The sequence below is a fragment of the Alosa pseudoharengus genome, unplaced genomic scaffold, assembly GCF_046254945.1.
Source record: "Alosa pseudoharengus isolate Yale_2024_CS ecotype anadromous, Long Island Sound unplaced genomic scaffold, YU_APseudo_1.1 YU_APseudo_1.1_scf_10, whole genome shotgun sequence".
Classification (NCBI taxonomy): Eukaryota; Metazoa; Chordata; class Actinopteri; order Clupeiformes; family Clupeidae; genus Alosa; species Alosa pseudoharengus.
The window spans coordinates 848,572-874,121 of record NW_027468565.1 but is presented as its reverse complement, the minus strand read 5'-3'; the positions used below and the strand labels follow the sequence as shown (position 1 = coordinate 874,121).

At 40.2% G+C, this 25,550-nt stretch overlaps 1 protein-coding gene across 7 annotated transcripts in view; it reads right to left on the bottom strand.

Annotated features, from left to right (window-relative positions):
• kitlga (kit ligand a) overlaps positions 1-25,550 on the bottom strand; it is a 104,693-nt gene that overhangs the window by 17,799 nt on the left and 61,344 nt on the right. The window contains exon 1 of one of the 7 annotated variants that reach the window (XM_076302592.1): positions 23,950-24,095. The exons of the other annotated variants lie outside the window; for them this stretch is intronic. The gene's annotated coding sequence lies outside the window, so the exon portion shown is untranslated. Of the gene's footprint in view, positions 1-23,949; positions 24,096-25,550 lie in introns of those variants that run through there. 7 annotated transcript variants of the gene reach the window in all.

Genomic DNA, 25,550 nt, shown 5'->3' with positions numbered 1-25,550 from the left:
TCTAAAACGGAAGTATCTTTGCGCAAAACGCAATTCACTTTGTGGGCGGATCTCGGCGCTGATGCTATTTTACCGGCAGGATATTTGACTGTTGCGCCCGACGCAAATCTAAAATGGGGTTGTCTGAAGTAGCTACATTAATCATGGGTGTGGTTTGGGCGTAACGTGCAATAAACCAATCAGAGCGTCATCTCACATTCCCTTTAACAACAGGCACGCTTGTTCCATAGCTGATTGCTATTATGGTGGCGTATTTGCCAGGCGCAGCCAGGAGCGTTCACAGCGCTATAATCACTGTTCAGTTGGGAACAGTTAGCTATTGATTTTTCATCTTGACAAAATGTAATACAGAATTGTCACAAAGACATACTTTCCGATGTTTTGGGATCATTCTCACTGAATCACGAGGTTATGAATGCATGGTGATATATTTGCAATGTACAATGTAATCTAACATTACCTCTCTATAGACAATGCATATCTTCTGTCAGTTAATCTCTTCTCTCCCGTGCTGCCGCTGGGGCATTAGGGTTAAATGGCATCGGCATGCAGTTCAACATCACGTCTCCTTAAGTCCTCTAACATTTCCTAATTTATGTCATCAACACATCAGTGATTCGTGAAAATGTGTAGGCTACGCTAGATTTATGCCTATTTTTTCACATGGACACCACACTGATTTCCCTCGAGTGGTAATATTTTTCTTTGAAATTATGTATGGTTTACAGAAATGGGAACTACATTGTATAGATGAGAGGAGCTGCGTTGAGGTGTGCGTTGCGCAGCACAGGCGGCAAAGCAAGGGCTTCGTTTAAGTTGACCTAACTTTCAACTCTGCACAGTATCCCATTAACTGCGTGACTATTTACAATATTTTCTGTAAAGCAGAGTTTTACACGTTATCATCAACTTAATTCACGCACAACATTTATTTGAGCAGGAGAGAAAATAACAATGAATGGATGCAGCAACTACATAAATTGTACAGAAATTGTAACCATACTTGCTGCTTTCTTGTACTATCTGTTGCTGGTTAACAGCGCATGAAAAGCTGATTTAAGCTAATTCACTAACTCAAGTCTTCAAGGCCATCATGGATATAAAACGTTTTTTGAAAATAACGAAAGGATGGAGGGAACATAGCAAAGCTTGGAGTTATTTCAGATGGGCTACAACAAGGTAGGCAAAATTATGGTGCTTAAAACCTTACACAACGGTAAATTGGAACAAAACTAAAAGTAACTTTAGCCTTTATAGGGCTGTAAAGTTTTCCAGATTAATAGGTCATAATTAGGCGTTGTTGTAGCCTAAAGATATTGCATGTAGATGTTGTACTATATAGGCTACTAAATATTTAGGTCACCAATGCACGAACAAAACCGGGAAATGGACAAATATTATCAAGGCTTTGAATGTTTCCGTCTGTGCACGGGGGTGTCTGTAGATTGGTGTGCAACGCATTCATTCATGCAGGCCTGTGGTCATGCATGCGCCCTTAAAATAGCATCTGCATTTTCGCCACAGACTTTAGACCAGGGAGTTCCTGGTCTGTGGCGGAATTGTTTTCTGAAACTGCAAAATATCAACAGTGAACGTTTGCGCCGGAACACGCCCCGTCTTTTCGCTGAACCGCCCCCGTGGGCGCAATCGAATTCCCTAATTTACAGGCATGTACCTGTGGAGGGAAAATTCCAATATGCGCTGACTGCAAAATAGGAAAGACAAACGCGCGAGTATACAAAGTCAATTGCGCCGGGACGGAAAATAGAGCCCCAAGTGTCACGCAACGCAGTTAAGTGCAAGAGATTGGCCCCAGGCAAAAATCCAACCTTGAAGGGAAGCAAATTTATTTTGAGAAAAAGGAAAATCTCAAATAAATATTTTTACCAAAGTCACATCACTCACAATAATTGGCACCCCTCCCTTTGCCAATAAAACAGCTTGTAACATTCTCCTATGACACCCCATAAAGTTGGAGAATACAAAGCAAGGGATTTAAGACCGTTCGTCTTTACAAAATCTCCCCACATCGTCCAGTGGACATTGTCCACTAATAATACTTATCAAAAATGGTCTATTCAAATGGAACTAGACACTAAACCACAAGTGCTAATAGTGTACAAATAACTCATAATCAATTCTTTGTAATGCAGATTATGTTCCCTATTCTAAAGTTGGGTCTTTGTTCACATTTAATAACAGCAAATGAATGGTGAATATGCGTGTCTTAATACGAATACCGAAAAGGCTTCTGTTAGGTTTTGTATATAAGATTTTTCAGGGGTGCCAATAATTGTGAGTAACGTGTTTTTGCTTCCCTTCAAGGTTGAATTTTTCCTATTTTTTCTATTCTGAGATTACAATAAATCACCAACAGATTATTTTTTATACCGGTTTTAGTCAACTTTAGCAGAGGTGCCAATAATTCTGGAGGGTACTGTACCTTGGATACACAGGGAATAAGGCTTGCCACTGGGCCACTGTGACTTGTGGTTGGCATATAGTTTTAGATACACACACCAAATTTGGTGGGTGTGTGTAACTCCCAAAAACAAACAACTTTTGTATTAACATGCCATTAGCCACACCCACAGGAAGTGAGGTAATTGGGATTTTGTGTGTTGTAGACATGATAAATTTTTACTCCTCATAGACGGTTGATCCAATTCATGTCAACGTTGGTATACATGATGCTCCTGATTCTAAATGGTGAAGCTTTTTTGGTATGTTGTGAAATGCAAAATTATAAAATTTTAATACCCTTCCACATAAACAATAAATGTCATTGAATGGTAATGATGATATTCACATGCCTATAATGCATATTTGGCATAGCGTTATCCACTGGCAACAGAAAGAATGACAATTGCACTGATGTCAAATGATAGATTTTAACATACTCCTCCTAGACGGTTTGTCAGATTCATGTGAAATTTGGCAAACACAATGCCAAGATGTTGCTGACGTTGAATTGTGTAGGGATTTTTGATATGTTGTAATTTACACAGACACACACACACACACACACACACACACACAGACCCACATACACACACACACAGACCCACATACACACAGACACAGAGAGAGAGAGAGAGAGAGAGAGAGAGAGAGAGAGAGACAAACATACAGAGAGAGAGAGATAGAGAGAGACACACACACACAAAGAAAAACACACACACACAGAGGAAGACACAGAGACAGAGAGAGAGAGAGAGAGAGAGAGAGAGAGAGATGGAAGAATATTAGACTCAAATGTTTTGTACGTGTGTATCACGTTTTGAAACTGTAGAAATTATTTGTAATGCTAAACATGACCTGTACAAGTAATTGTCAATATTACAAATATGCCCTACACTTACAAATCTTTTCTACGGGTACGGATCGGGTTTACAGCTACAAATCATCCTACAGTTAAAAATATTTTACCATTACAAATATTCTACAATTACAAATCAATATTCTACGCACAAAAAGCTGTCGTACAGTTACAAATCTTTTCTACAGGTGCACAGACTTTTGCACCACCTTAGGGATGAGAAGCGTCTCATATGTAGGCCTATTGTGTGTGTGTGTATCAGGATTTGTAACTCAAACAACGGAGACTCCCCTCCGTAGCCTAGGCTACTTGAATCAGAACAATCCAAGATTGTTGCAACACAGAATGACAGTCAGCTTGGTGTTCACAAAAGGTTAGCAACATTATCAACACCACAGCACAAATTAAGTTCAATAGGCTGCTCATGCAAATTAACTAGTTTGTTATTATCACAACAAAGTCAATCGCAGAGCTAAAATTCATTAGACAGGCAAAGTTATCAGCAACATGCAAGAGCCTTATGTGGTAAGGTAGGCCTAATGTTAGAACACAACTGGGTCTACTCGTGGACACTACTCGCGGCCGTTAACATTAGGCTATCAATTTTTGTACACTGCCAGCGACGAGTTGAAGTTGATTGTATTCCTAGCTTATAAATAAAAATATATTTTATATATGTACATAGTTTTCAGGTTATACTGATTTGTATAAGTAAGTTGTATCTGTTAATCAAATGTATTTTATGTCTCTATTCAGTATATTAACTTGTATTACTGGTAATGTTATGTTTTTTGTTTATCATTCTTATTGACTGTATCGTTTGCTATACAAATAAATGGTTTATTCTTATAGACCAAATACATCTAAACCATTGTGTCTGACTTCATTAGTTTTTATGCATACTGTTGCATGTTGTTGGTGAGAAAGAGAATGTGAATTCTGTCAACATTCTAAATCACATTTCCTGCATTTTTTTTACACTGATCACTAAATTTATCATAATAGAACTGGTCCTTCTGATTCAAATGGTATGTATATCCCATTAATGGTATATCCCATTAATGGTATGTAATATACTTAAGAAAAATTTTTTTTTGAGTGAGGTCATCCAGCACTAAAAATGGAATGTTCAGCACGGACACAAAACGGCTAATACACCATTGTTATCAGCTTCTTGATGTCAGAGGCTTGCTTGATTGACTTGAAAATGGTACAGACGTGCTTCACACTGTAAATGTATCATTGCTGTCTGGCACATTTTCTAAGTCCTTGAAAAACAGCTGTTGTAAAGCTCCTTATCAAGAACAACAACAACCTGGATGCCTCCATGCTAAACAATTACAGGCCCATATCAAATCTACAATTTATTGGCAAAATTATTGAAAAAGTGGTCTTTAATCAACTAACCACCTTCATAACATCAAATGGATATTTTAACTACGTTCAGTTGGGTTTTAAAGGTACACTATGCAAGATTTTCACTTCAATATAACCTTTCCGAAGGTAAACAAACTTGTAAAAGGTGAATCAATCACCCAGCATAGCGATACAGCATAGAAGTAACGAGTCACTATATAGATCACCAGCAAAGAACGGCGGCCCGACAAATCTCGCAAGAATCGTGACACATTACCTTGTCAGTAGATATAACTCTTTAGTTTTTGCCTGTTGTTAATCCTTCACCTCTACAACAAAAGCATTTTCATTGTGTAAAGGGGGGACAAGTCATGAAAAGTTAGCTATATACAATGGCAGAGTAAAAAATAAATATATTGCAACTAGAGGGAGCTCTACAGTCGCCAAAAATACCTGAACCTCCATAGTGTACCTTTAAAGGAACCGTCTGTAAGAAATGTATTTCAATTAATCATAAAATGGCCCTGGTATGTTACTAGACATTAAGAAATCATGTTCATTTCAAATACTTATATCACTGACAACAGCAGTCCGGCCAGGATATTGTCATTTTAAAAAGTGAAGTTGCAGCCCTCAACTGATGTTGATGTGTTTTATCATGTCATGTTGTGTTTTTGGCCAGATGCGCCACCCGCCACCTATGTACTAATCACAAAGTCAGTAGTGTTTCGGCATCCGGGTTGGCAACCTCGAATCAGGGGGGAGGGGGAGGGGATACACCACTCTACAGTAATTTGAAAGTGATTGCAGTACCGGTTTTGGCCACAATCTTACATATGGTTCCTTTAAATGACATACCCCTCAAAACAGATGCAAGAAAAACATCAGTCCTATTTCTCTTGGACCTTAGTGCAGCATATGACACTATTGAGCACAACAAATTACTACACAGACGAGAACACTGGGTTGGAGTTACAGGTATAGTTATCAATTGGCTCAAATTAACAAAGAAAATAGCTTATTTACTGCATAGGCAACTGTACCTCAACAATGATGTCCTTGACATGTGGTGTTCCCGAAGGGTTGATCTTGGGGCCACTATTATTCAACTTTTATATGCTCCCACATGGACTAATCATCAAAAAACAATTTGATTTCCTTTCAGAGCTATGCTGAAGACATCCAAATTTACTTAGCTGTGAAACCTCATGGTGGTGCTGAAAGTTCTCTCTACTGCCCCTTCAAGCCCCTGGATCAGATTGAGTTTTAGATTATGTTGCTCAAGACAGCTTTCCTTCTTGCGCTGACCTTAAAAGCAAGTAAGTAATCTAACAATCTTGTTGGTGAATCTGGCATGCCTGCATTTCGCTATAGATGACTCCACAGTCATCCTCCATCCAAATCCCTGCTATCAAGCTATTGTGCTATTCTCAGCTCTTGAGAGTAGTGTTATCGAACTGCCCACTTTCTGCCCTGACATGCAGCAGGAGGAGCTGTGGCTTCACAAACTCTGATTGAACATGCCCCCTACACAAGACTGAGCTGGCCATGTGCTATCGAAAACGAAGGCTCTCCCACTGCCTGGTCAAGGCAATCACTCTGTTGTACAAAGACTTAGGTGACTGCCTCCAGCTTAAAAGTACACTCTCCAGGGTGGGAATTCTTTGGGTTGTGCAAAAAGGGCGGAGTCCTTGTGGAAGATCCTGTGCAGCCGTGAGGAAGGAAATACCACAAACCATTCACCATCCTTATCATTTTGCCATTGTGGAGAGAAAACATTGTAACGTTAACATATCCATGTTATCCATACACTAATAGCGTAGCTTATCTTATGATTGAATTAATGAATTAAGCTAATTTGTGTGGCGATGTAAGGTCACAGTGTTCATACACTTTCATCTCAGGAAACCTAAAACCTATATTCTGTCAAATGTAACAAATTTCCCAAGGTTCTCTAAGCACAATTGGGTGACGTCACTTCTGTTGACGCTTCAAACAAAACAAGAAAGCTAGCTCGCACCTCCTTCCCGTGCCACTGAAACTTTCATGTAGACGCATAGACGGGCAGCCGTGGCCTACTGGTTACTACTTCGGACTTGTAACCGGAGGGTTGCCGGTTCGAACCCTGACCAGTAGGCACGGCTGAAGTGCCCTTGAGCAAGGCACCTAACCCCTCACTGGTCCCCGAGCGCCGCTGTTGTTGCAGGCAGCTCACTGCGCCGGGATTAGTGTGTGCTTCACCTCACTGTGTGTTCACTGTGTGCTTAGTGTGTTTCAGTAATTCACAGATTGGGATAAATGCAGAGACCAAATTTCCCTCACGGGATCAAAGGAGTGATATAGACCCGGGGTATATTTTGAATGCTTTTTTAATTTCTCTCAGTTATTTTGGTTTATTAGGGCTTCATGGCTATACAAAATAAATTTCACCTCTGTAAATAGCTTTACCTCAATCACCTCAAATAGTTTTGTGTGTGTGTGTGTGTGTTTGTGTGTGTGTCCGTGCGCATACACACACGTACATGTGTGAGAGCGCGAATGTGCACGTAAGCACATATGTATTTCAATTGATTTTTTTTTTAAATCAAGTAACAAAAACATAAACAATGAAATTCAACACTAAATTCAAGGTTGTGCAAAAACAATGCAAACTATGTGTGTGTGTGTGTGTGTGTGTGTGTGTTAGTATGGAAGCCCGGAGGTGTCATTGCAAGATATTTTTGTGTCAAGAGAATGTGCACTCATTTTATTCAAATGTGTGCTCATTTTACTAAATCATGCTCTCTGAATTTAGAAAATTATGTGCTCAGTTTCCTAAATCATTTTACTAAATTGTGGGCTCAAGTAGCTAAGTTGTACTTGCATTTAGCTAAATTGTGCTATTTTTGTAAAATGAGCTCACAGTTTAGTAAAATGAGTGAACTATTTACTAAAAAGAGTGAACAATTTAGTAAAAATGAGCACACTATGTACTAGAGTGAGTGCACAATTCAGTAAAATGAGTGCATGATGTAGTAAATTGAGCGTACCGGAAAACTTCAAATAATAGCGGAGTCCCAGATAGACGCCTGTCTCTTTTAAATGCCTGGCGTGGCTACAGGTTTGAAAAAAAAAGTACCTCCATCCAAGCCACATCTTCCCGACCGCCCTCAACCCCACCTCCAAATCCCCCCCCCACCACCACCACCACACCCTACTCCCAACCTCCAAGGCACAACAAATTCCTGAATCATACAGCAACATGTTGGAATATTCATTCTTTTCTACCTGCTCCATCCTTCCACTTCCTTTATTTTACTCCATCTTTCTGCATAATGCACTTACAGTAAGCTTTAACGTGGTTTTTAAGTCTCCCTATACTCAATTCATGTATGTCTGTTGTTTTGAAGATTAAGATTTTCCCTAACAAAATAATGATGTTCTGAAGAGCGTGAGCTTCCGCTGAAAGATCACCCAGAAGCACTGTGAGAAGATCTAATCGCAATATTACATCATAACCCAATAACCACCTTTCCACTTCAATCCAAAACAAAGCAACTGCTGAGCAATACCAGAATAAATGATCTGTTGTCTCCTCCTCCTTACAGAATCGACAACTTGGTGTTGACTCCTTCCCCCAAATCCATAACATTTTTTTCGTAGCTAAATACTTATAGATTAATTTATATTGAAAATATCTTGCTCTTGTATCTATTGTTGTTCCATACAAAGTTGTGAAGACTTGCTTCCATGATACTGGTATGTCTAGCATGCTTTCCCAACTGTCAAAAATGTTATAGGGTATTGCCACCAGATTTTTAGCTTGTAGATAAAAATTATACAGTTCTTTATTAACCTTTGCTTTTTTTAGCCACCTGGTCTGTTATATATCTGGTCTACAAACTGAGTATGAACCTGCAATCGCGTTAACTTTTCTTTTCCATTGTTGTGGTAAGGCTCCAATTAATTGATTACATTATGATTAGATGGCATTAAAAGACTGTGGTGGGGAAAATCTAGAGTTCCAAATTCTAGCCTATAACTTTTTTCAATATGAACTATGCCTATATGTCCGACTTCGTCATCATTCAATTCATACCTTTTGTTTAAAATTTGCGGATAGGCCGATGGTAAGCTTGTTTTTATGCTGGCAACAAAACAAAAGGGTTTGCGAACATTATTCTTAATTCTAAATGCGTATCGCCATGGCAATAAAGAGAAAGAGGTAGGCTATGATTTGAAATGTAAGCTGACTGTCAAATTTGCCAAATAAAATACGGGAGAAACAATATGGTTCATGCTCTCTCATGCTGTTGTTTCATTCGTACCAAAAAGGAGGGAGAATGAAACATTACGCACGTTCCACTTTTGCATAAATAATTCCTGAACGGTTTTGGTCAGGACTGATAATGCAACTGTATTTGACAGAGGACAGATATAGGCTAGGTTGCTAGTGACACAATATGAGCTTTCAGTGTGATACGATCTCTTTGTAAATTATGTTTGATTAAAACGTGTTTCATCTGTTCTGGCTATCCCTGACTGTTTCGATCTTATCTCACTCAATAAATAACATCTCTACACTAAATGAATGTTGATCCGTAATTGTCATCAGATAGCCTAGTCATCAGTGTGTTAGAAATAATTAATTCGATAATATTTTCCATCTTTGCAGAGGAAACGCTTTGTGTAAAGGGAACTAAAGGCCCGTCTCATATAGACGCCTGTCTCTAATACTAGCCGGAGCAGTTTGGCAATTTGGGAAAATAAAAGCCCGGGCTTTTATGTTTTACGGTTTTACGGTATATTCATTGGAACATACAATTAAAAAAAAATAATTTAACAGTTCATTTGACAAGACTGTGTGAAAACAACAGTGCAAAATGCAAAAAACAATGCAAAATCTCTGAGTGTGTGCATGTGTGTATTGAAAACTGCTAAACATTTAGAAAACTGCTAAACATAATAGCATCATAGGTCTATTATGTGGACACAATCTGGAAGCACACATTTAAGTCCCGATGTCCTCTAATGAAAAAGTTGAGCTTTTTAACATTTTTAATCCCCTATTTCTCAAAAAGTATAAACTTTAAAAAAAATCTGAAATAATAACTTTCTTGCCCCACTCCAGACCTACACAACGGTTATTTCAACATGTCTGTACATTAAGCGGTTAGAGTCGCATTCATTCTTGAAAAGGTAAAAAGAAAAGGTTCTAATAAGAAGAAGAAGCCAGGAGATTTTAAAATAGTGGATTCCATCCACTATAACAAAATTATACCCGACCAGTGATCCGACCCGCTTATTTACAAAATGTTTGGTTATAGTCTACCATGCAGTGTGACAGTAGGCCATTTCTATAAAACAAACAAATTTATTTGCGAAATTTTATGCAGAAGAACTACACACAGCTAGGCATACAGGACATAATGTTTGCGCAGAATGAAGAGCGCAAGCATCCTGAAAAAGTTAAAAGCATCCCGATGTGTTACAATAACAAATAAATGTGAAAAATGTATGCCATATCATACTAGAAGTATTTTTTTTTATATATATATTTTTTGGCCTTTTATGCCTTTAATTTACAGGACAGTAGAGAATGACAGGAAGCGAGTGGGAGAGAGAGTCGGGGTGGGATCCGGAAAGGACCACGGGGCGGGAATCGAACCCGGGTCGCCGGCATACGGTGCAGGTGCCCCAGCCAGCTGTGCCACGGCTGGGGCCATACAAGAAGTATTAATAAGTATAAATAAACAAGTTCCAACCCCATAAATTACAACGTTACTCTACCATGACGACAGTTGTCATGTGCCCGCTGATAAAACATGTAGGTTGATATCGACGCCATCTTGTATTTTCCCAATACAGTGTAATGTGCTTTTATTACCACTAACTGTCATTTATTACAAATAACTGTCATGATATGAGGGCAACATAAATGTATTCAGAATATTGAAGTAGAAAGTCCTGCAAAGCCTAAATGTTATGTCTTCAAACGAAGACGCAGGGTCTCAGGAGTTGGTCAATCGAGAATAGTATAGCATTTTATCATGTATTTGCCCTTAACTTATTCAACTGTATACAGTAATAGGAGACAGAATATGATTGTTTGTATTTATTTATTTGTTGTGGATAAGATGAGAGTTCTGACTGTTTATGACAATGGAATGGGATGTTTGTATTGTTCTATTGTGGTGTTTTTGTATATCTTTGAATAAAACAATCACAGAAACTCCATACCACCTACGAAATTGGCTAATGTAGTTCCATTTAGAAACACAGGTAATCCGGATTTTGGATCCGGATCCCAAATTGCTTTGAAAAACTGGCATAAAAGTAAGGTGGATTACCTGATAGCAAAACATAGGATTTCCAAATCCGGATCATTTAGATGAAGATTATAAACTTTTTGAACAACTGGGCCCTGGACTCTGCTTGTGCTAGATTGTTGACTCAATTCATTGCCAAAGAAGATGTGTGAGACGACTTCAATATTGGCTCCCAATGTCAAGTGCGAGACACAAATTCAAATGGTTTCACAGTCAGTCACAGTCATCTTTGATCAAGGCATAGCTAGATGTCACGTGAATTGTTCCACTTCTGTGGAGTTAGACAGTTAACATGGTTGTAGCCGAAAATATGACGCTAATATTGATGTGCATACCATAAGAAAATGTCAAAACAACCGATGCATTTAATGGAATAAACACTCATACAGTATGTATCATGCAAGAAGCCTTCAAGAAGGTGGAATTAGTCGTTGTTCTATCTCTCCATATGTGGCTGAACGCAAGTGCAGGTATTTGAAGAGTTTGGTTCCAAAAGGCTATATTTTTAAAAACATTAATAAGTCATGTTATTTAATTGTGCAGCTCAGGTAATATCAATAATGTTGTGGTTGTGTTGTTTTGATTGAGTGAATATAAATCAAATAGCAATAGCCCAATTACAGTTCACTGAAATTACCTGGAAAACAAAAAATATGCATGAACATTGGAGGATATAGCATTTCAGACATCTCAACCTGCAAAAAGTAATTTCAGGGAGGTATCACGAAAAAAAAAAAGAAAAATATATATATATATAATAAATAAAATAAATAAACACTAAAAATTCAGTACACCAAATAAGTAATTGTGAAAATAAAATATGTAGATCTTGCAGTTTGGTCTTTTCGTATGCACATGAATTGACACTAGTTTTGCAATCATTTAACCCACCATGGGCAATGCTAACACTGTTACAAACAGTGCAGCATGCAAGACTAGGCCTATCATTATTTTTTACTCTTATGAACAAGGGTACACTTTGAAATGGGTCTTACATTTTCCTTTTTTGGGGGCACTGACTCTGCCGTGACTCTCCTGTTCCTAGATAGGCCTACACTGAACTGATTTAGTTCGGGAGAAAAGAGATAAAAAGCCCGCCTACACTGAAAACTGATTGGTTGATTTAGCGAAACAGGCCAATCAGGATGCTCTCTGTCTTGGATGCCCTCAGACACACACGCACCACCCCTCTCTCTCTCACCTGTCGTGTGCGCGCTACACTCAGATGCACACGCGATTTTAGGTCTCCCTCTCACGTGTGCGCTCTTGATCGCTCGCTCCAGATTCCGGGAGATTTGATCTAATTTGCGGGCGTCAGGGAGCCGCTATCAATATGCGGGAGACTCCCGGAACTTCCGGGAGACTTGGGATGTCTGGCATTTTGGAACTTGAAACTTAATTTATTCCTTAAAGCTTGTAGGTTAAAACTCACAGGAAGTAGACACATCAAAAAGCTAGTGGAAAGATACCTCATAGTAAGGCATAATAACCATTAACCAAACAATGTTACACAAGCACTGGCTGAAACAAGATAAAGCATAACTAATCGGTCTCTTCAATCAAGGATGTTTAGTGCCCTTGAATTGTGAGCAGGTTCTTATGATTATCCTTAACACTCAGGGCAGGGCAATGAAGTGCCTATGGGAGTTGTTGGAGCAAGCATAACATCTACACTGCTGTTGAGATGCTGCCAATATGTTCACAGCAGAGTTTACTCTAGATTTTTTTTTTTGACTGGAGAAAATGTCTGTTAATATTCCAGAATAATATGAAAGATATACAGAAAATCTGTTTTAAATACTCAAAATTGCTTATACATTTAAATGGCAATAAAATACAAACAATATACTTTAAAAAATGTTTAATGCAGTTTATTACACATAGTCAGCACAAATTCACTCTGTAATTCTACACAAACGTTATGAATTGACATATGGGCTGTAGCCTACAACAATAAAATAAAATCCTGCTCTAATGCAGTAATGGAGAATCAGTAGAGACGGGAGAATTTCTAGTGGGGCAGTAATACTTTGCAGAATTATTACTTTTAAAATGTGCAGGATGAAATAAGCTATATTACTCATTGGTGTGGTTTGGGCGTAACATGCAATAAACCAATCAGAGCGGCATCTCACATTCCTTTTAAAAGCAGGCGCGCTTGTTGCATGGCGGATTGCTATTATAATGGGGGATTGGCGCAGCGAGGAGCAGTTCACAGCGCTACAAGGATGTCAGAAGACGGAAGTCCAAGCTTGCTGGCAACAATCGGACACGTCTTTTCAATTTTTAATTTTCCTTTTGTATTTTTTTTTTGTTAAGTTGTAGTGACAAATTCCATAGTGTATGTATTTTAACGTTTGTTTTGATCATCGCCATCCAAGGCCTTTTGATTAAGCCAATCCAAATCGCATGCATACAGTACGTGACCTTTGTCACGCCACATGATGGGGTCAATTAATCATTGTTGACGAGTTTTTCTCTTAACGCAATCATTGAAGAGTGCTACTTGCTTTAACATAATGCTGGCACCTCACGAGACAAGGAACGACCGGAGAAAGGGCTCACGTGAGGCGACGGAAGGGGGATCACTAGAAATTAGTTTATAATATTTCCTCATGTCATCAATACATCCATGATTCATGGAAATGTGTACATGTGTACGCTACATGTATGCCTATTTTTTCACATCTTCATGGACACCACAATGATTTCCCTCATATGGTAATATTTTTTCCTGGTAATTATGTATGGTTTGCAAAAAAAGGAACTGCTGCATCTGTGTAGATGAGAGGAGCAAAGTGTATGTGCGTTGTGCACACGCTACATTATTGCCAAGCAGGTGCAGCTGCAGGTGTACGATCGTATGCACTGTGCTTACCATCAGGCAACTCAACAATGAGAGACAATTTCCTCTGTGTGTGTATTCACACCAGTGTTGCGTGGTCTGCCCGAAATTAAGCGGTCACTCTCGGATAACCGCGGTCACCCACGGTTACGAACAATAAAAAAAATATTTTAATGATATTCGGGTCATTTGTGGGCGGGTCAGTTCAAATTAATTAAATATATATATTTAAAAAAATACTTAAAGTATCACGAGAAGGCTAACATCAATACATTTGCATTTGATAAGGGATGTCATGGGTAAAGGGCGCCTGCAGGAATAAATGTAATGTTACTCAGACTACACACAGCTATGTATAGGTCATGCCATGGAAGGTTCACGCATTGGTAGCCTATGTGTATAAAAGTTACCTTAGTTCATTGTGTCTATGGGCCCTATCATGACATTCTAAAGTGCATCGTCACTCGTCAAAAGTCTATTCAAATTTAGTAGGATGTCCAGTTCACATTGGGAGGGGTTTCGTTCTCAAAAGTGGAGCGCATGGCGTAACAAGGTGTTCCTAGGTCTTTTAATCAGTCATATGGGTGTGTTTGGGGCGTAACATCATTTTAAACCAATGAGAATGACATCTGTCATTCCCTTTAACGGCGCAACGCGCGATATGTCAAATAAATGCATCGGTATTTTGGCATTCAACGGCGCATTTGAAGGAGGCTGCTTGCAAGACCGTATGGAATAGTCATTCTTAAACCATGCTTTACTAAAACCTAGCATAGCCTTCACGCATTTGCACTCGTCTATTATTTGAACTCATTGGCAAAGTGAAACTAACTTCACCAAGGAGTCAGTCAACGACAAGACAGTTATATGCAGTTACTTTCACTATTGACTGACAATGGGTTACCATAGAAAACATAGGCTGGAAAAAGCAACACTTACCCTAATGTTGCTCAAATGACTAAATAAAACAACATTTATCCTGCAGAGGAGTTGCTTATATCTCGTGACAGTGCGTCTTCAGCTGTGCTCCATACTTGTCTCTCGCCTCTCCCCTAATCACTTTTAACCGTCATTACCAATTTGCAAATGATGGTGAATAACTACTCATCATGAGATGTACAGTATTTCGTAATATCTTTATTCTAATTATGTTTACCATTGTAATCGTGCAATTTGTAATGCTTTGCATGGACGTGCGCTGGTGTGCGTTCATGAATGATAGAAGGATGGTGCGTGCACCTGCCAATATGACTGTTGACATGCGCTCTTAAAATAGCATATGAACAACTCGCCATTGACTTCTGACCAGGTTTAGGTGGTGTATGATAGCGATTTTTAGACAATGCGCCAGGTCCCTCCCTAGGTTGTTAATTGCCACACCCCTGGGCGCAATGCTTAAAAAATAAAGGTGCAAAATAACGAATTCAACTTCGCGCCGGTGAATAACGAACTTTACGCCATGCGCTGGTGACCGAAAATACAGCCCTCAGACTTTAAACAGTGCTTTAACTTCAGTAAAGCTTTGTGCTTCATTCAGCATTATAAACCAGTTCTTATGCTAACGTTTTGACCAATGTTTTTTAAGAAAAATGTATGTGTCTTAGTGTTTAGCTAATCCTTAGCTGGTTGTGTGCGTGCTTGCGCTCTTATTTTCATTATGCGCAAACATTATGTCCTGTATGCCTAGCTGTGTGTAGTTCTACTGCATACAATTTCGCAAATAAATTTGTTTGTTTTATAGAAATGGCCTACTGTCACACTGCATGGTAGACTATGCAGTCGGATCACTGGTCGAGTATAATTTTGTTATAGTGGATGGAATCCACTATCTTAAAATCTTCTGGCTTCTTCTTCTTATTATAACCTTTTCTTTTTACCTTTTCAAGAATGAATGCGACTCTAACCGCTTAACGTACAGACATGTTGAAATAACTGTTGTGTAGGCCTGGAGTGGGGCAAGAGAGTTATTATTTTATTTTTTAAAAAGTTTATACTTTTTGGGCTCTATTTTGCACACCAGCGCAATTGACTTTGTATACTCGCGCTTTTGTCTTTCCTATTTTGCAGTCTGCGCATATTGGAATTTTCCCTCCACAGGTACATGTGCGCCCACGGGGGCGTTTCAGCGAAAAGAGGGGGCGTGTTCCAGCGCAAACGGTCCCTGTTGATATTTAGCAGTTTCAGAAAACAATTCCGCTACAAGTCAGTTGCACGAATTCAGATGCTATTTTAAGGGCGCATGCATGGCCACAGGCCTGCAGAAATTAATGCTATGCACACCGATCTACAGACACCCTGTGCACAGATGGAAACATTCAAAGCCTTGATAATATTTGTCCGTTTCCCGGCTTTGTTCGTGCATTGGTCAACTAAAAATGTAGTAGCCTATAGGCTATAGTACATCTACATGCAATATCTTTACAACAACAACGCCTAATTACGACCTATTAATTTGAACAACTTTATACAACTTTATACATATATAACATCAGCCTATAAGCATTACTGTGCTAAGGTTTTGACAAGCACCACAAATTTGCCTATACCTTTTAGCCCATCAGAAATAACTCCAAAACTTTGCTATGTTCCCTCCATCCTTTCTTGTTTTCAAAAAACGTTTTATAACCATGATGGCCTTGAAGTCTTGAGTTTGTGAATTCGCTTAAATAAGCTTATTATGTGCTGTTAACCAGCAACCATAGACAGTAAAAGAAAGCAGCAAGTAGCCTTCGCTACAATTTCTGTAGTTGCTGCGTCCATTCATTGTTATTCTCTCTCCTGCTCAAACAAAAGTTTTGCGTGCATTAAGTTGATGATAACGTGTTTACAAACTCTACTTTACATAAAATAAATATTGTAAATAGCCCACTGTCATGCAGTTAATGGGATACTGTGCAGAGTTGGAAAGTTAGGTCAACTTGGAAAGTGTTTCTAGTTGCCTGTTGGTAAGGTACAGCCGTAGCTTACACCTGCAGGAGCGCTTGCTTGGGCGCCTGTGTTACGAACACATTTCCACGAATCACGGATGTGTTGATGACATAAATTAGGAAATATTAAGAGGACTTAATGAGACGAACTGCGTACCGATTCCATTTAACCCAAATGCCCCAGCAGCAGCACGGGAGAGGAGAGCTTATCTGACAGATCTGCATTGTCTGTAGTGAGGTAATGTTAGATTACATTGCAAAAATATCACCATGCATTCATAAGCCCGTTATTCAGTGACAGTGATCCCAAAACATCGGAAAGTGACATTTCTGTATTACATTTTGTCAAGAGGAAAAATCAATAGCAAACTGTTCACAACTGACTATAGCACTGTAAACCGTTCCTGGTTGCGCCTGCAAATCCGCCATCATAATAGCAATCCGCTATGGAACAAGCGTGCCTGTTGTTAAAGGGAAGGTGAGATGATGCTCTGATTGGTTTATTGCACGTTACGCCCAAACCACACCCATGAATAATGTAGCTGCTACAGACCACCCCATTTTAGATTCGCGTCGGGCGCAACAGTCAATATTCCGCCAGTAAAATAGAGACAGCGCCCAAGATCCGCCCACAAAGCGATTTGCGCGAAGTCAATTGCGTTAAAGTGCAAGATATAGCCCTAAGTGTCATTACACTATCATGTAGGTCCTATTTCTGTACATTTTACATTTCTGGAACATTGAGTCTAATTTCAACTATAATGACAACAAATACCATACTCAGTCATGACTTAAGAGTTTATTTCAGCAATGCATTTTGCAAAACCATAATACATGGACATGTTACCATGCCAGCTAACCTAACTGTGCATGTGCACATGCATTCAACTATTCACATACTAGTCTTTAAGCACCATTTCATTGCCATCGTTTCTGCAGCTTTTTCAAATCATGCACGAGTCTACCCAACACACCATTACGATGACGGATTCCTAACCAGTAGTACCATTCAATCATTTTAAGGTGTGTTTTGAGGGACTGAGGGGTTCGATTCCCCCTGAGACGCCATATTTGTCTGTGTAAGGGGCACTTATTTTAATGTAGAGTGAAGTGCTGCCTTTCTAAGGAACTTTTCACAAGGAGTAGACAAATGAAAGTACCAAAATAGTTTACCCAGAACATATAGCCCGCATTTATTAAACATCAAATATCAAACAGTATGACCTTGTTTCTCTTTTCTGTCCTTTTAGTTGTGAAAATCAGTATTTCTCTTAGTTTTCAACCTTTTCACACAAGTTGAGAAAAATATAAAGTAAAATGACCTCAGAGCTCTGATAAAATAACCCCAAAATAATAAACCAAAGTCCATCTACCCGGGTTTTTTTTTTAATGTTCAACATATGCTGCGTAGGCAGCCATCTTTATTGAATGAAACATTCCAACAGCATTCTGGGTGTAATACGTAATGCAAGAAGATAACACAAGGTGGCAGGATAGGGTATTACTAACACAGACCAGTGATAGGTCTCAGACCATTATCAACAATTACAACATGCCCCTTTTTGAGCGGTGCTTTAAAACACTTCTGAATGAGGTACAAAAATAAAAAATATGTTCAAGACCGACTTCGACTTAACTGGGAACAATATCAAAACATACATGAGTGAGGTATTGTCCAACACTTATAACTAATTGACACTTGTAAGACAGAGGTCCCAGGACATGTCTTACTATGAGGCTAGGTCCTCAGCACCTGCCTTTGTACACACCACTTTTCATTAGGTGTACACAAAGTTGGGGTCTTTTGTAGGCCTGGTCTCCCGTCCGGATCGCCTGGGTGCCAGCGATTGTGATGGCGGTGATGGCTTTAATGGAGACACAGTTCTCGAAGGGACTGGGACTTTGTCAGGAGGGTCATTAGGTGTGGCTGCCTGAGAAGTTGGCTCGGTGGCAACCGGATTGGTTGCATCACACTTGGTGGTGTCAAGTGGGGCATCCCCATCACTGTCAGGGAAGCCGAGATCTGCATAATGAGGGGAATGAGCTGCTGATTGTAGCTTGACTGGATATCGAATCTTTGTATCATGCTGGTTACGCCTGATTCGACGGTTTGTTTCTGTGATGATCCAGTAAGAATCTGGATGTTTGTCTGCAATGTCTATGTAACCCGCTTTCCACTCTGATGAGCCGTCCTCAGTGTACCAGATATGCTGCTGTGGAGCATAGTGTCCTTGTGGTGCACGCTGAGGTTTTAGATGGGCTGCTCTTCTGTCTGCGAGGTTGAGTTTTTGCTCCTCAGTGAGGTCGGTGGAGTGAAGTGTTTGACCAAGGCGAGTGTTTATGCGCCTGTTGAAAAATAACTCAGCTGGTGATGGTAGGTTTGCACTAATTGGGGTGTCGAGATGCAATGCAGAAAATGAAATCGAACCAAGTGTTATTAATCTTATAATAAGATCAAAAAATCTATTTGGTATTGTTTTTAGTATGAAAAGACTTACCTAGTGCTCTCTCGAAAGATCATTTTGACATAATTTAAGAAGACTTTGACTTATTTTAAGGAGTCTTATCAAGACAAATTTACTTAACGCACTGGCAGACAAATTTGCTTGTTTTTAGGACAAATTTGCTTAACGCACTGGCAGAAAAATGTGCTTGTTTTCAGGATGAGATGTCTTAAAATAAGTCAAACTTTTCTTAAATTAAGTCAAATGATTTCACGAGAAAGCGCTAGGTAAGTCTCTTTATACTGAAAATAATACTAACTATTTTTTTTATCTTGATATAAGACTAATAATCTTGGTTAGATTTTATTAGATAAGCAGTTTTTTGCAGTGTAGGCCAGGATGGCTAGTGTGATTTCAGCATCAGTCTTGCACTTCTTCAGAATGTTACGCACAGTTTGGATTGCACGTTCAATCCTACCATTACTATGGTGGTGGTAAGGACTCGAGGTGGTGTGATGGATCTCAAACAGCTCACAAAACTTCTGGAACTGATCAGAACGAAAGCATGGACCATTGTCAGATATAATCCTCTCAACAAGACAGAATCGCCTAAAGTTGTCATTCAGACGGGCAGTTACAGCACTGGTGGTGCTGCTTCGTAGTGAGTCTATGATGACATACCCAGAAAAATAATCAATGGACACAAGGATAGGCTGCCCTTGAAAGTCCATGAGGTCACAACCCAAAAGCTCCATGGGCCTAGTTGTGGATATATGCCTCTCTGGTGGGTGGGGTTTCTTTGCACTGTGCATTTGGCATTCACTACAACTATTGATAAGATCAGTGATGTCATCCTGCATTTTTGGCCAGTAAACTGTACGGCGGGCTCGCTGAAGCGTGGCAGATATGCCTTGATGACCATCATGTAAGCGCTGTAATGTGTCTGCTCTCATTGTTGAAGGGACAATTATTCGACTACCTTTCGTTATGAGGCCATCCATGAATGAGAGCTCGTCCCGGAAACACCAGTAGCATTGTAATGTGTCTGTGAGGTCTTGCATACTTTCAGGCCAGCCGTTGCTGATCAGTTGTCCTAACAGGGAGAGCACAGGATCACACTTAGTTTCCTCCTGCAGGTTTGCCAGGCGGGTGTGCCTTATCTTGAGGACCTGAGCAATGCTGACATCTAAGTCTGGAATTGTCGGGTCTGAGCCAGGTTTGACCAGCCTGGATAATGTGTCAGTGAGAGGCACATGTTTTGCACCGACATACTTGACATGGACATCATAAGTGCGGAGTCTTAGAAGCATTCTCTGTAGACGTGGCGGAGCTAGGCTGATCGGCTTGCTGAAAATGGATTCTAGTGGTTTGTGATCAGTGTGGATGTCAACACATCTTCGGAACACATACACATGCAGCTTCTCACATGCAAAAAGCACTGCCAAGAGTTCTCTTTCAATGTTTGAATACTCACACTCTGTTGCGGTCAGTGACTTGCTTAGGAACTTTACTGGGCGTCCATCTTGCAGGAGCACCGCACCAAGCCCTTTGAGTGATGCATCTGTCTCAATAACCACCCGTTTGGCGGGATCAAAGTGTGTGAGCTTCATTGCTTGTGATATCCCTGCTTTGACACTCTCAAATTCAGTTTGCATTTCAGCAGTCCAAGTATATCGGACATCTTTTTTCAAGAGACCACGCATAATAACAGTCTTCTGGGCCAGATTTGGAATGAAGTTAGACATGAAATTGACTGTCCCCAGGAAGCTCTGCAGTTCCAGTTTGTTTTCTGGGGCGTTCAGCTGTAGAATGGCTTTCACCTTTTTGGGGCAAGGTTCTATGCCGTCTGGTGAGATGATTCTTCCGAAGTACTCAATTCGTGCTTTCTTCACCTGGCATTTATCTGGGTTGAACTTAATCCCAGCATCTCTGGCTCGGCTCACTGTCTCAAGTAGATGAATGTCATGTCGCTCTTCTGTTGAGCCCTGAATTTTGACATCATCAGCGCAAGGAAAGGTACCTGGGACGCCAGAGAGAGCTTTGTCCATTTGGGCACAGAAGATTTCTGACGACACAGATAGCCCAAACGGTAAGCGAATGAAGCAATATTTTTTGAATGGGGTGTTGAAAGCTGTCAATGGCTGGCTCTCTGGGCTGAGCTTCTGTGTCCAGTAGCCACTCTTAGCATCAAGAGTTGAAAAATATTTTCCATTTTTGAATGTGTTTTGAGCATCTTCCCATGAAGCAGTGTAATGAATGTTACGCACTAAGCATTTGTTTAAATTCTTGGGATCGAGGCACACCCGTATATCACCATTTTTCTTGACGACTATCACCAGGTTGTGAACCCAGCTGGTCGTTTCTGGGCATGGACGGATGATTCCTTCTGCCTCCATGCGGTCCAGTTCATCTTTGAGTTTGGGAAGGACACTCACAGGGACTGCGCGTGGGGGAAGTTGTACAGGTGTAGCGCCTTGTGTCAATTTCAACTCTGCTTCACCCTCAAACAAACCGACAGTTCCATCAAACATTTCAGGAAATATGCGCTTCAGATCCTCTAGGGGATCACCCGTCTCTTTTCCCAGAGGTAAATGATGTTGCCATTTCTTTCGTAGGGACACATAGTCCACATCGGACTCCTCTCTGACATGTACAGCCTCAACATTGATATTTCTCTGAATACACACATCAGCTTGAACTGTTTGCAAAACTCTAGCCCAAGTATGAGCTCTGTACCCACATTTGTAATGATGATTTCAACAGTGCGGGTGATGCCATTGCATGTGACTTTTGGTTTGATTTTGCACAGACTGGTATGCTTACTCCAGTCACACTACGCAATCGGATGTTGGCCGGAAGTAAGCTTAGGCAAGAATGAAGCTGGCATACATGTTGTCATTGCACCAGTGTCGACCTTTCCTTGCAGGCAACGGTCTTCTGTGGTGTGAAATGTGACATTGGCTATAACCTCACGTGCATTCATGTTCGCGGGCGTGACAGTATTTATGTCATATTGGTCACATCCATATTAATCTTCACTTGATCCAGTATCTGTCAAATGAACTGCATTGGTTGTTTTAACAGATTTTTTGAGCCTACATATTTTTTCAAAGTGACCACGTTTCTTGCAGAAATTGCATTTAGCGTCTTGAGCTGGACATTTATCACGAGCATGAATTAGTCCACCACACCATCTACATGCCTTGCTCGAGTCAGCTGTTGCAGGCTTGTACTCACGTTTGGTATCCCGGGGATCAGTTGCTGAGAGCTTCGTTTTCGGTTTACCTCCCCGTTGCTGGGATCTGCAAGATGGATCGTGTGTGTACGTTGCATGCACTCGAGTCTCAGTGAAACGCTGCATCGTTACATCAACGGACTCATATCGCCGGAGCGCCTCTAAACACACTTTTACTGTGACCGTCTTATCCTTTGCCATTAGCTTGCGTTTGCATTCAACATTAGTGCAACCATGAATTAATTTTTCAACGATGAGAAAATCAGACCCCTCAGGGAAGTCAGCTTGTTTATGAAGCTCAAGAATGCGACTGTAAAACGCTGTAGTGTTCTCACCAACATTCTGTTTGGCATTGTAAAAGTCCTCTCTGGCTTCGCGAAAGTGCGTTGAGTGCGTGAGGATGCCATCAAGGCATGTGAGCAGCTCATCAACTGTGGTTACTTTACAGCCAGGGTCTTCAGCTTGCTTGGCCTCAACAAGTCGTTCAACATATGCACCTGCCCATATGAACACATGATTTAGCTTAACTTCGTCATCTTCCTCATGGAGGGGGCTGTTAACAATTCGCAAAACCTCTTTGCGCCACAGGCGATATTGGTTATACACATCTCTGGAACTCCAGTCGACTTGCGTTTGAGGTTTGTAGTGCTGGGCGGCCACGGTTGAATTGCTGACGAATTTATAGGATATTCCTCTTCGAGACACTATTGAAAGTCTACATACCCATAAATATCACGCACAAGTTTGTACTGTTACCTTCGCCGTAATGTTCAAGTTTCGGGGTCACCATGTTCAACATATGCTGCATAGGCATCTTTATTGAATGAAACATTCCAACAGCATTCTGGGTGTAATACGTAATGCAAGAAGATAACACAAGGTGGCAGGATAGGGTATTACTAACACAGACCAGTGATAGGTCTCAGACCATTATCAACTATTACAACATTTAAGTGGTGAGATCTCGCGCTTATCTGTAGGCTACGATAAAATGAAGAAATATTGAGTAGAAGCAGTTCATGTCGCAGGCAAGATGATCATTCGCGCCCTCTGCTCTTCTGCCTCCCGTGTCCAATGGCGAATTTGTCCAATGAAACACTCTCAAATCATGCATCCAAACAAAAAAACAACCTGCATAGCAGGGCAACAATTCAATTCAATTACTCGATACATTTTAGCAGATCTGGAAACTCATATTCATGAACTGTAGTAGCTTATTCTTATTTTTAATCTATACATTCACTACATAGCCTACATGAAACTTCAGCACTAGCATATCACGTTGTAGCATGGCTTCAACATAGCATGAAATAACACATGAAAAATCATTAAACTCATGTTCAACTCTGATTGGTTTTTAGCTTATGCAGTACCATCCATCAATACATTTCCACACAATGCATTAAACAACTGAGTTACAGCGAAATAAAACTTTTACGTGCTTAACTCATTAAACACATCTATCACGCCATGTCTGCTACTAACATAAATGACGAACACGTGTAAAACACTCACCGGAGAAAACTCATACAAGTAAGTAAACTCCTTGTCGTAATTTCGACCCTTTGCTGTGCAGTTTCCCCTCTATGCAGCGCCACCACTGCCACCTACTGGACAAATACGGTGTGCAGGGAAAACATAACTAAAAGTAATCAAGAAATTAGATATTAAACTAGAATAATGTAATCCTATTAGTAGGCTATTTTTAAGTGGGTTACATCTGCAATGCACCTTCAATATGTTGAGTATAACTAATTTATAATGGTGTCATGACAGCCAATTGTTCAGGCTCATCACTTCATAAACCTAGAAGATAAGTCAGGCCAAACACAGTTATATGTCAAGTTGTCATGACAATACCATGCCAAGGAAAGTATTCATGACACAATTATAATGGTGTCATGTCAATCAATTATTCCGGCCCACCACTTCACGAACCTAGAAGATGAGTCAGGCCAAACACAGTTATATGTCAATTTTGCATTTCTTTCTTTGCTAATGTCAAGTTGTCATGACAGACACCCTCAAATAATGTCATCTTGCCTAATGTCAAGTTGTTATAATGATGACACCCAAACAATGTCAACTTGACATTCCAAAAACCGAATGACACTTAATGACAACAGTCATAAACATCAATACTATGTCATTAATGTGCATGACATGTGTCATGACATTCTTATGACGGTTACATGTCACCCTTGTGTAGACCCCTTCAAATATAGTGTTACCCAAGGTTTTCTGGTACAACTTTTGTTTAAGGAGGAGAAAGAATAACAATGCACGGATGCAGCAATTACAGAAGTTGTAGGCTAGGCTACTTGCTACTTTCTTTTACAATCTATGGTTGTTGGTTCAGCACACAATAAGCTGATTTAAGCTAATTTACTAACTCAAGACTTCAAGGCCATCATGAATATAAATCATTTTTGAAAACAGCGAAAGGATGGAGGGAGCAGAGGATGGAGGCAACAAATCTAGGGGCCCTATCATGACATTCTAAAGTGCATCGTCACTCGTCAAAAGTTTATTCAAATTTAGTAGGATGTCCAGTTCACATTGGGAGGGGTTTCGTTATCAAATGTGGAGCGCATGGCGCAACAAGGTGTTCCTAGGTTTTTTAATCAGTCATATGGGTGTGTTTGGGGCGTAACATAATTTAAACCAGAATAACATCTGTCATTACCTTTAACGGCGCAAAGCGCGATATGTCAAATACAGTGGGCAGTGCTTCGACTTGGCCAGCTTCCCTCGCGGTCCGCGCGCGGGATCACGTGGCATCACGCAACTTTAATTTGTATTTTTCCTGCTGCAACGGCACTGCAACAACCGGCAGAGGTCTCAAGTGAGCAGGGTGTCTCGTAAAAAGAAATGGAGCTGGAAAACCCTACACAGACTTCACTACAGACTTTAGCAGACTGGTTTAGACATAATTTAATAGCCAGAAATATGCCTGCCCTGCCCTAATAAAGAAATGGTTAACGGCGAGTGAATCCCGTTTGCAGCCGTAGAAGAAACGCAGGACAAATTAAACATTCTGGTTTTCTCCGAGTGCAACGATGATAGACAGACATCATTTGGACAAAATATAGAGCATATTAACCTCCGTTGCTCAG